At 43.6% G+C, this 12,075-nt stretch overlaps 3 protein-coding genes across 3 annotated transcripts in view; 2 read left to right on the top strand and 1 right to left on the bottom strand.

Annotated features, from left to right (window-relative positions):
- LOC126558443 (phosphate carrier protein, mitochondrial-like) overlaps positions 1–77 on the top strand; it is a 92,794-nt gene extending 92,717 nt beyond the window's left edge. Inside the window, exon 4 of the mRNA XM_050214464.1 lies at positions 67–77. The gene's annotated coding sequence lies outside the window, so the exon portion shown is untranslated. The remainder of the gene's footprint in view (positions 1–66) is intronic.
- LOC126558402 (sorbitol dehydrogenase-like) overlaps positions 1–12,075 on the bottom strand; it is a 286,926-nt gene that overhangs the window by 85,029 nt on the left and 189,822 nt on the right. The gene's annotated exons all lie outside the window — the stretch shown is intronic.
- The window catches only part of LOC126557604 (protein arginine N-methyltransferase 1), a 724,795-nt gene that overhangs the window by 670,083 nt on the left and 42,637 nt on the right, over positions 1–12,075 (top strand). The window lies entirely within an intron of this gene.

Here is a 12,075-nt window from a genome sequence, read left to right as displayed (position 1 = left end):
TCGATTCAGTGTGGAGAGGCGCTCGTTACAAGATTAGCCTGATGCTGGCAGTTGAACAAAAATGAGTGTTTTGTGATAAGAGTGAGCAAGCGAGCAAAAAAAAGGACTTAATTCGGTCAAAATTGGACGCATTCATTAGCGCAATGGAGGTTTTGGCACGGGTGCAACAACTTGTAATTTGGTACGGTTTTCTGGCAGTGTGTAAATAGGTAAAAAACTGCTGTGCAGCTTTACATCACTGGATTTGGGCTCAAACAAAAAGTGAAAAATGTATAAAATCGAATGGATTTTTAATTATGTGCAGTTTATTTAGATTGCCCGGTTCTTTTGGAAGTTTTACTTCCAATGCAAGTTGGTTGTATTCATGTTGAAAAAGTGATATTTTAGTCCTTACAATGTGTCATTTCAAATTAAATCCTAACGGTTTAAAGTTCGTATTCAATTGCAATCTGTTTAAAATTTCAACGTTAATAGTTTTTGTAATGAATTCTTAAAATACTTTGAAGCTTTGTATGCTGTAAACTACTGGGCGTCTCCATTGCTGCTCTTCGCGATATAAAATCCAGCGCTGTTAAGTTATTTCATACCAAAAGTATTGATTAGTTCAGCTTAAAACAAATTCAGAAATGCTTTGCACATTACTAGTTCTTCTCGGAAAGCCTGCACTCTGCATATATAAGTTGTGATGGAAATTGATCGTAAAATGTATCTTAAAAATGTTCCATACAGTTTTGCACCAGCAATAGTTAGGGTTTTACTAATTCGCTTGAATTCCGTGAAAGATATCACCCCCTAATAGTTTCTCTGATGTGGTATAGAGTGACATTGACAATTAGATGTGAAAGCTTCGCGAAGCTATAAATCTCTTAACGCACGGTTTCATTACCGTATTGTTGATAAAATACTTTTTCCATACACAGCGCTCGATCAACAAAATGTTACTATGTGCTTTCGCTGTTGGCCACCATAGCATCAGTGTAATAAAATACTTCACGATGGGGCCCCATTATTCATTGACGTGAGGTAGCTGTTATAACGAAACCATGCTTTCAGATATTTCATTCCTACTCCACATGCACACATTTACACACGCTTGGCCACACTCGGTAGCTAAAGTCCAAGCATGGGCAAAAAAAATACTCCCAGACTTCCTCTCTCACGCCAAGCACTTGACGGGCTCATTTATCACACTGGCTGGCTGCTGGAATCCTTGTACCTGTCCAAACTGCGTGGCAGAAAAAGTCCGGGACAGTTTTGTTGTATCTGCCCCTTGCCCAACGGTGCTGTGTCCTGTCTGGTGTCCCCATGCGCGCCAGTATTGAGGCGGAAAGTGAGACCCTTATCAAAATATCCGTCCAACACTCTCTGACACTTCCCCCGTAGGCAATCTGTCCCCTGTTTGCTTTGTTGTTGGTCCGGTTTAAAGTGGTGTCGTTGCTGCTGCTCTGTCTGCGCACGGGGGATGTCCAAGAATCAGATATTCAAAAGCAAGATCTTGTATGCTGCTTCTACACGTTTACCGTTTGTGAACAACCCGGACGATTTCCGACCGAAACCAGGATGCCGTCATGTAAATCCCTTAGAACAATAGTAACAAATTTGCCCTGACTCACACGTATACACACACACATATACAATGAAATGGATCCCGTCTTTCCTAAAGGAAGCGTATTTACGGACTGGGAGTGCTCCAAATTGTCGTCCTTTTTCGCGGAGGCTTTTAAACAAGATTTCTCGGTCTCGGTCACCCTCACAGGCCTCCAAGTGTATGGTGATCTTGTGCCGTCCTTCGAACTTCTTGGCTGGCAGCAGCACGCTAATCTGCTTCTTGATGGTCCAATTGGAGCTTGGTTTGACGAAGGTGCCGTACGTGGGCCGCCAAGCACAGCGTGTAGCAGTGAAAGAAGGGAACGATTCCCACGTTTTCACCGTTCATTCCGATGGCAATGACAGTGGTGTTTGTGTGAATTTCGTGCCCAGCCTGGCATGGTGGCCATTGTGCTCGTTCTCACTTCTTGCTAGAACCTTTGCAAACGTTCATCTGTGACAAGGCTGTTCTTTTGCCACCTTCTTCACACACAGATGGTATATACAGACACCGTTAGGCTCCGGTTAGTCTGTTGCTTAGAGGATACGTCCTGCCGGTGGTTCGGAAAAATCGGATCAGTGTGAAAATAGCAGGATGCAAAAACGTTCTACCGCCAATGGTGCGGGTGTGTCTTGAAGTCAGTACGAACCCTCGAACCTCCGATAAGCGGATGCTGCCGTGGAAGGACAAATATTTCACCCAAAATCTTTTTCCGGCCGGCCAGCCCTTGGCGAGGGCTCATGGCAAGTATACGAATTGTACTGTTTGCTTTGGTTGCGTTGTTGTGCTGGCTGTATGAAATGGTGAAGAAGGCAAAGGCACTACCACACGAGTGACACAATTGCTAAGCCCAGGGTGGTAAAAGGTGACGGGCGAGTTTTCCGGGCGGAATATGAAGGAGCATAATTCGTAATCCGATAATCTTCACACTGGGTGCGGGTGGATTAGTGAATATTGAATGTGACCGGATCGGGAAACGACGCTCCAGTTCCGGTTCGCTTCAGCTACTGTGCCTCGTTTTTTCCCGCTGGTTGCAATGTAGCAATGTGGCTGCTGGCCTTGGCTGGTTTGCCTTTCTTGATGTTTTGCTGCGACTGAGATCGGGTTCGCAAGGATGGCGGTTTTTCCTTCCACCAGATCCTTGGTTGATCTGGATGGCTTTATCGTGGGATTTGCTGTTCGCTTTTCTCGCGCTGTTTGCAGAAGAAACACCGATCCAATGCTACGGTCGTATCGTTAGTATGCGATTAGAAGCGGGGGAAGGATTTTAAAATATCCATCGTTTTGCTCTATTGATTTGTGAGTTGCTTCAGTCGGGAATTCTATTATTTGTGGGACGTGGGAGTTTTGCGAATTAAATATCGGTTTGATTGGGGATGGCATGCGATAGCTGTCGCGGGAATCAAAAAGCGACGATAGTAGAGCTAGTATTGTTTGTGTGTGAGTAATTGAATTTGCTTTTTGTTCCAGAACTAAACGGAGGCAGCCACAAAACAGTATTAGCAAAAATTGATACCTCCATATAAGTTGGGATCTTTGGAGGATAAATCACGTATCTTTGGGTTCAAATTATCTAATGATTAGTCTAGTAGAGAATCGGGGCCAAAGTTTTCCCCCCACAATCCGTACGATCCAACGCGGTAAGTAGAAAATATTACCACCATTCACTCGAATGATCGGTATATTAGTTCGGATATTGGGAACGATCCACCCGAAGCTGACCATTTGTAACGTTGCAGAAATCGATGGTGCAAGGATAAAAATCTTTCACAATACTTACGCCAGCAAGCTGCTGCTTTCCGTACGCTCGGCAGTGCCTTTGGTGGAAAGAAATTAATGTGTTTTTGCTGAGCGCCGCTCACTATCAACGGACGCCTGTAAATAGATCGCTCCACCCGGAATATTGCCAGATTGGAGCCCGATAATGGTGCGCATGGTGCTGGGCTAGCGCTGTCCGGTTTATCCCGTGTCCAGGAGCGCAGGACGCACCACAGTAACCTTTGACTGTGTGCCCTGATGTAGAGATGGGAGATGCGAATTTCGCTAGCCAGTGGAGAATCGATCGTGATAGTTTATTTTTTCTATATCCTCGAGCAATGGGACGCAAGGTGAAGGGGGACGATACCCCCCCACACACACACACACCCACTCCTAACCGTACGCCTACGTTGAAATGCACAAAGCACAGCAAAATCTCATTAACAAGCAAGTAGCTTCACGAGCACTGCTTTCAAACTACTGTGCAGGCTGGGCTGCCAGTGTTCGGCGAACTTGGAGCCGTGGTATCGTCTTACAAAGCGTACGACATGCACCCGCGAGGTAACATTGCCAGTGAGGTATGCGCGCCCAGTTATCGTGTGAGCCGTATCGTTTGCCTCATTCTATGCCAATGCCAATTTGGCACGAAATGAAGTCGGGTCACGGGATCGACGTTAGTCTTCGATACATATCAATTTTCCCGCGTCGCTCCCCGGTTTTGTTCCCTTGACTGCCCGTGAAACCGGGATCGGGAACCGTTGCGAAAAATATTCGCCCCATTTCGGTATGTCTTTGTGTGTGTCTGTGTGAGCGTCTATTTTGCTTTCTTTGCGTGTATGGGGGTGAAGTAGTTTGAGTGAGAAATAAGTGAGTTGAAGTGCAGTTGATGATAGTAATTTATTTCATTAATTAAGATTTCATCGACCGTTCAGTTGTTCGCTCGAAGACGGATCGAGATTATGGGGAGCAGGAAATTGAGCATGAGTGGAAAAAGGAAGAGCGTAAGTGAAAGAGAGACAGAAAGATCTGTCGGAATGCTGATGTACTTCAACGTTGTATCATTCTAATCGGCAAACGTTGCTCGTAGTCCTTGATAGCAGTAGGAATAGAATGTGAGTTCCAAAAATAAAGTGAACTTGCATTGCCATTTTAGCTCCATCCGTTCATATCAAGGTGGGAATGTAGTGTTGATAAAAAAAATGCTAACCAGAACTACCGGAACTTGAAGATCTGCTCTGGTTTCTACTCCCTTTCGCCTAGGGGGCAAGGGTATCGCGTATAAGAACTTCACGAAGAAGTAGAACAAGCGCGGTGTATTATAAAGTTAATTGGAAAATGATACTACTTCGATCGCAATGCTCTTCGAAGCGAAACTGGTTTCCATTGACACCGATTGAATTCTGGTGCGTCTTACGAAGCTCGCTGAGAAGATGGAAAAGAAATCATCCACCCTAACCACTCGTTTGCTGCCCCGAGTAATCGGAATGAAGGCATTACTGGTGTTTGGTAAAGCGGTCTGTTAAAGATTGCCAGCTTGCGAAGCAGAATCCTACTTTATCCGAAAAATGGCTTTAAATCGTGCCATTGCACAAGTTGATGCTAATCCCACGGCTTCTACGCTACATTATTCATGAGAGCGGGGAAAGTTAATTATGTTTCTTTTTTTGCCCACTCGCACACTTTACCTCTCGATTTTCGGCAACCGTGCTTTCGCCCACCATTTGTATCGATAAGTCAAAAAGCATAAACATGCTCGGCATGGTCTTCCGCAACGGTACTGTAGTACTCGTTTCGCAAGTGGCTAGTCAGTTGCACCAGTGACCGGTATGAATAATTCAGAACGGTGCTCCATCGTTTTTTTTTGCGTCCTTAGCTACGTTCACTCCACTGTCAAGGTAGTGTTGTGGTGATAAATAAGCTCAAACTGCTCTGGCAATAAGCGTGTAGCTCATTTTAATCAGTACTGTTTCAATTAGAAGGAGGATAATTTTTTTTCCAGAATGATTAGAAGAAATTGGTGGCTGTTAATCATTCAAACCTTATGTTTGGGATTTATCGATTTTAGCTTGAAATGATTGATAACAGTTAGTGTAGTAGATGAACAAATATCTTTCTCTGCTCTACCTCTCTCTCTATTTTATTTATTTGCAGCTTGCTGCTAGATATACGATTATTAGATCGATGGGTATTGCGCTCCTGTTAGAGACCGTCCATTTAACGCGCGTTTCAAATTTTTCACTGCTTAAAAGCACATTTCCCTTGTGGGCTAAAATTACATCGAACCAACTAACCTATCGGTTCGATCGGAAACATATGCTAGCGTAGAATGAAAAACAAATTCATACTCAACTGAGAAGCATTTCCGTGTGCAAAACAAACAAAGGAGAGAAAACAGAGGAAGAAAGACTCACACACACACACACACATGCTCATACGAAGAAACCCATTTATTCACACATCCTAGCAAGCTCATCCGTTTTGCGGGAAAGCTCGTAGCAAAGGGAAGCGCAACATCCATGCACACGCGAGAAGAAAAACAATCCCTCGTACCCGGGGTCGCTTTCCCGGTGTTTGCTTTCGCTGTTCGTCGGAAAGCTGATTGGTCGGAAATCGGTTTTCCGACTCGCGCGATAACGGTCGGTGTACGGTCTTGTAAAAGTTGGGACAAAGAAAAACTTTTCCTCTTCCCAAATCACTTTTGCCACAGATACACAAATAGTGGGGTTTGCCCGGCGAACCGGGTAAGTGCCCGGGGATGGGCAGCGGGAAAAAACTTACCCTAGTAGCTTAACGGCCGTATCGCGCTGGTACCATCGCTCGCCCGGTTGATGTTTTGGTTCTTGGCTGGTAGTGATTGTTTCGGGGGTGACCAGAATTGGTGGGAGGTGTGTGTGTGTGTGTGTGTGTTTTTTTTTTGTTTCTGCTGGCAAAAAGGACCATCCAACGAAAGCAATGTGTGTTTATGGGAAGTATGTTGGTGTTTTTCCTGCTTAAAATCACAAAATTTCAGCGTATGACAAATGGGAAGCAAACAAGGTTTTAGGAAAAAAGCGGATTTTTTAAAACAGTTGTTACAGTAGGATTTTAAAGAATTTCGGTTTTACATTTTCAAATTTCAAATAAAAGGGCAATCTTGTAACGGGTGTGATAAGCGAGTTTGCAAATTTTAAATTTCTGATTCTATTCCATTCCAAATCTCTAGTTAGAGCGCCTTTATTATAAAGCTTTCGTAAGCAACGTTGCTCCAACCTTGACGAGCTGCGGGGCTTTATCAAGGCAACGTGTTACTCATGTTTCACAGCTTCATCCACTACTATTATTACTTCTACTACTACTACTGCAATTGATACTACTACTACAACGGCTACCACCACTAAAAGCGGTATGTACATGTTCCAACCTAACCGAAGGCACATCAAGGCACCGTTTCTCCTTCCGGGAGCACGTTAACGAGCGGTTGCACCGTTGAATGTCAAAATAAACGAATAAATCATTCGCTGGAGCATAATATTTCCTTATTGCTGCCAGTTCATGTAATAATAAATTTTTAATAAATTTTTATGCATGGGATACACCCTAGCCGAGGTCGAGGTGGAACGTTTTACGGTGGAAAATCAACCGATCCTTAGGCCACAGGGAAAACTACATGCCTGCCTTTTCAGTGCATCCTTTCGCTTGAATTTCCTGCCTTGCGTACACGCAAACAGACACACACACATGCAGGCTTGTATAAAATTGCTCATACGCAAACTTGATCCGCTTCTCCTTGCAGCCCAGTGGCATTCGCTGTGGCGCCCAATGGTTGATTGATGAGTGCCGGAAACGGAGTGAAAATGATTTACTGCGACGGAATGGAATTTCAATAAAAAGCGAACCGATGAACACATTCGTTGGCGCCCGGTTTCGCAGCTTAGTTTTGTTTGCCACCGTGATTGCTGTCACATTCAATTTTGTTCGAGGGTTGATTTCTTTAATGGGATTTAGTTGCCGGCTGGATACCCCGATTTTGGGATAATTTTTGTGTGTTTGCGTTAGGAAGCGGAGCTGGCAGTGGCTGATATTGGAAACATTTTGTGCCACAGTGAGGGAAAGCAATATGGTCATAAAACAGCGTATGAAGTGGCGATATATGGAGCACGTGAGACGATTCGTTATCCGTTACGGAGGGAGAATAAAAAAAAAACGTCGACAGGAACTGGGGTTTCCGCCGTGCTCCGGGCCGCACCAGGAACAGCAATGGCAGCAACTTTCCATCGTCACTACTCATAAATCTCATCGTTATGCCACCTCATCATATCGTTCAGCGTGGTCACGGCATTCGAGGTGGTGTTTTTTGTTGTTGTTGTTGCCTGCCTTGGATATCTTTATCCCCCTGCGGTGTTATTCCTTCATTGGATAGTGGAACTTAGTAAGTAGCAAGCTTGGGACATAATAACGGCACTATATCGCTATATGGCGAGAAAAACCAGCATGCCCAAAAGGGGTGGCCAAGGTGAAACCGTGTGGAGGAGTGAAACGGGTAGGAAAAAAAGCGGTGTAAAAGAAAATGGTTACGTGAGCGAAACTGAACAAAATATGTTACTGTCGAGCGGGATCGGAAAAGGAAAAACTGTATTCCTGTTTGTGGACGGTTTTTCTCTACTTTCCATCGGTGGAAGATTGATATTTTTACCGTTTACGATTTCGTTTTTCGCTCTCGTTTGAGCACTGACCAGTTATTTCACATTTCATTTCCTTCATTCGGTTCAAACTGAGCATAAGGTCGGATGGTCGGTGTACCGTTAGGGAATCTGGCAGAGCGATTTTTCGTTGCAGTAAACGGCTAGATGATGGTGAAGAAGTGGTCAAATCATGGGTAATAAATTATCGAAAAATTTAATAAAATTAAAAAAGGTGAAATATGGATTGCTGTGGCAGGATGTGCGGGGACAGGCAAAAGAGGTCAACACAACACACCGGATGGTCTGCTGCTGGTTGCTGTTAGGGAAGTGTGTTACAATGTGTCCGGTTTTGGGGATCTTCTTCTGTTTTCTTTAGCTAGTTAGTTAGTGGGAGCAATAAATCAATCGATTGTGTGTGCTCTGGAGAAAGCATAGAATGAAACGAATCACAGGATGGTTTTTTGAAATTTGCTAGCTCTTTCTGCTTTATGTGAAAATATAAATAATTTCATGACAATACAATAGTGTTAGGGTAAACAATCCAAGGAAATAGACATAGTGATTTGAAATTAACACAATTTGGTCAGGATTGATGTACTACAATAGAATTTATGCATCTTGAAACAATACTGGTATCTGCTAACCGATGATTAGCACCTAACACTATCATAAATCAACGCATTGTCTTTGAAAGCGTCATTCCGAGAGCTCCAAACAATAGGCATAGAATATTCCGCTTAAAGTTGTCTATCTTAAAGCTTCAAGGGCTTTCGCAAATGATGTCGATAGAAAGGTGTAATGTGACTCATGTTTAACAAGGCGTAAGACGTTCAATTATTGATTTTAATTATCGTTTTCTCACCTCTATACACGATGCATAGGTATGGATCTTGTATCACAAAACAATTAAGTGAACAATTAATCAGTAAAAACAACTTTCAAGTCTATTGCTTGAGAAAATGTTATTAATATATAAAAGTCTCTCACATCAACTACCAAATTTTGTCGATTGTGATAAAAAATATGTATTTATGATGCATAAATTTGTTCATTGTGTTTTTTCAATTTGCTGCAGCTAATCAAGCGCCACCATGGATGATGAATTATTTTCCCTCTCCCTCTCTCTCATTTCACCCCAGCAACACGAAACACCAGGCGTCTCCATTCGCCGTACGGCCCCGAAAAACCACAGAGAATCAATCGTTTGATCAATTTCACGCGCGGATCGAAATTCATTTTTAATCTCATTTGTCAATATTTACTCGTCTGTTGATGATCAGCTTCTATTTTGCTTTACGCTTGAAATTTCGCTTGAATATTCGCGCCCGAACACGGTAGCATGCTTTAGTGTACGGTAGCGGTGTACGCTTGCATTCTATTTTCAGCCGGCAAGGCATGACAGCCTTCCCCTACGGCTAAACCTTTCAATGGTGAATGGCGTTCTGGAAAGAGAATCTTTATAGCACGAGGGGGAAAAAAGCACAGACCACGAAGCACAAAGAGCCAAGCATGACACAGGGCTAGGAAAACAGATCCGGCGACGTGATGCATTGAAATCAATCGACTCATCTTCATCTTTTTTTTCCAACTTCGAAAGCACACGGTTTAATGCAAATAAAAAGAAATCCTATTATCATCCATTGCTCCTCCGAGTTGATTCTGTACGAGACATACCGACCGTAAGAAGTTCCTCTTTTTGCTGTTTGAGCGTGATGCTTGCGAAACAGTGAACCAGCTCGCCTGGCCGTGTAGTGGAAGATGGTGCTGCTTCTTGGTAGAAACAGGGAGCATTGTTGAAACGAACGGCAAGTAAACGCAAACTAACCTTGTCCGCTGGTTGGTCATGTTTCGTTTGGCTTCCGTTTGGTAGTGGTTCGATTTGCTTCGAAGCACTGAGCCCTCACGTTTAGCTGTGTCTTTCTGTGTGGGTATGTGTGTGCTGTACCGGGAATGCTCCTGACAATATGCAAACGAGCATACTGAAACACTGGAACCGAGCAATGGCAAAGCAGCCAGCAGTACAACAACCTATCGAAAATATGAGACATAGTCAGCATAACCGAAAGAAAAACACCAGACACCAGTGTACGAAAGTAGCTATAATGGCATATGTCGTATCGAACTGCAGTGCTTTTATTGACCACGTGCGTTCAATGAAAGTATTGATGGTCTCAGCGTTATTGAATCGGTTTTCGATGTGACAATATGCGTATGATAATTTAAATAGACGAGTTATTGATCCTTCGCTGGTTGTGTGCACAGAGTGGGCTTGAGTGGGATTCAAACAGAGCAAAACGACCAGCCGTTAAGCTACTTACGGTGACAGATTGGTACGATGCGGGTATAAATCTGAAAGTAACAAATATGCCCCAACGTTATTTGCATTCCAATCGTACACCGAATCCTTCAGGAATGTTGTTGTACGCTTTGGATGTTTTAAAAATATCGATAATAAAATTCCTTAAGTGAAAAGCCATGCTCTATTGCCGTCAAAACTGTGCCACAACAATTGAACGATTTGTCGCAGAGTGTGCTACCTGACTACAGTCGCACCGAAAGCAGGAGGAACCATTAAAAGGAAATCAAAATCATTTTATGAATTTTCAATATCGTACCCCGTGCCTTGCCTCTATATAATAGGATCGGTTTCCATAGGGAAGCTACGCTTCTGTTGGGTTTAAAGTTATGATGCACGTATCTCGAATTGTTCGGTTTTGGCTTTTTTTATTAGCCTGATTCTAGAGAATTTGAACGAAATTCAAAGGCCTACAGCCTATTGCTATTGATAGCCAGAACGAGGCATGTTGATTGCCGAACGGGAGTGAAACCAAGAACGGATACTCTCGTTCGAAAATGACGACAATGGATTTTTGATTTTCCCTTTCAGCTCCACTCATCCCTTCCCTTGGTTTCGTTTCTGTAGCATTTACACTGAAGCACACGAAAACACATCGAAAGAACGGGTTCAGAGTGTAGCGCTGGGGACGAAATATATGAGCTGCTTTCGGTGAAAGATATAAGGTTTTCCAGCAGCTTTCCTTTACGACGGGATGGCGTCCTTTGATGGCAAGACTACCACAATGCTACCGAAAACGGAGGACCAATTTTCTTTTGGCTTGAGATTTTATTTCACCAGCTGACAGTTTTTACACCGCCATGCCAGGCAGCCAAGGCTGGCTTTGCTTTTATGCCTCTTTTAAGGGCATGATGTGTTTTTTTTTTCTGTCGCGTTCACTTTCTTCCCTCAACCATTCGTTCCATCTTAAAAGGCAAGCGGTGCGACATAACCGGTGTTCGATATGCAATCAAGAAGCACCACTTACTCCCGAAAGAGGGTTTGATCTTTGTGAAAGGGTCCTCCAGTCGGGACTCTTCCGCTGCGTGATCAATTGATTTGCATACTTTACGGCGTTGATAGAGCTATTGACATGGGTGGTGCAATAGGGTTTCTTCTCGCCATGCGCGCTGTGTGTCCAGCATATTTTCCGCCACACATTGAGCATTAAAATTTTCTACTTCATACCTTGAAAGGTTCGTAAAGCAAGAAAAAAAAAAGAAGAACAACTGCAACTACCAGCTTCCACACACGCTACTTTGCCTTATAATCGATTGAGAGATTTTACGATTGAAAACGCGCCACCGGAGAGAAGAAAGTTCGGTTCGGTTTTGCTACGGCAAGCAATACCGTGGGGTTGCGTGGTCTTACCGTTTTCTGTAGCATTAACGATAGCGGGTGTCCGATATATCTCTTTCCGTAGTTCATTCGATTCGTTACCGGTCGTGTGCGAGCACGTGCCCACAATGAACAACCCTTTTTATGGATCACTTTGCGACCGTTTCGTTTATGGCCGTACATGCTACTTTAGCTGTATGGTATGGGGCTTCCACTTCTAGCAGCATCCAGATTCGCCGTGGAGCAATACGGGAAAGCAATTTCGGCGTCAACCTAGAGCTTATCGCTGCGTTAACTTCGGAAGGAATGTTCGCAGTCACCCTCATCAGTTTTGTGGTTGTTTTTTTTTTTTTTATTCTCTATCGCATTGTCCAAGAAAACGTAGATATAGGAAA

This window comes from Anopheles maculipalpis, chromosome 2RL (assembly GCF_943734695.1).
Source record: "Anopheles maculipalpis chromosome 2RL, idAnoMacuDA_375_x, whole genome shotgun sequence".
NCBI classification, from domain to species: domain Eukaryota; kingdom Metazoa; phylum Arthropoda; class Insecta; order Diptera; family Culicidae; genus Anopheles; species Anopheles maculipalpis.
The sequence above is the reverse complement of the archived record's forward strand: the minus strand, read 5'-3'. Positions and strand labels throughout refer to the sequence as shown.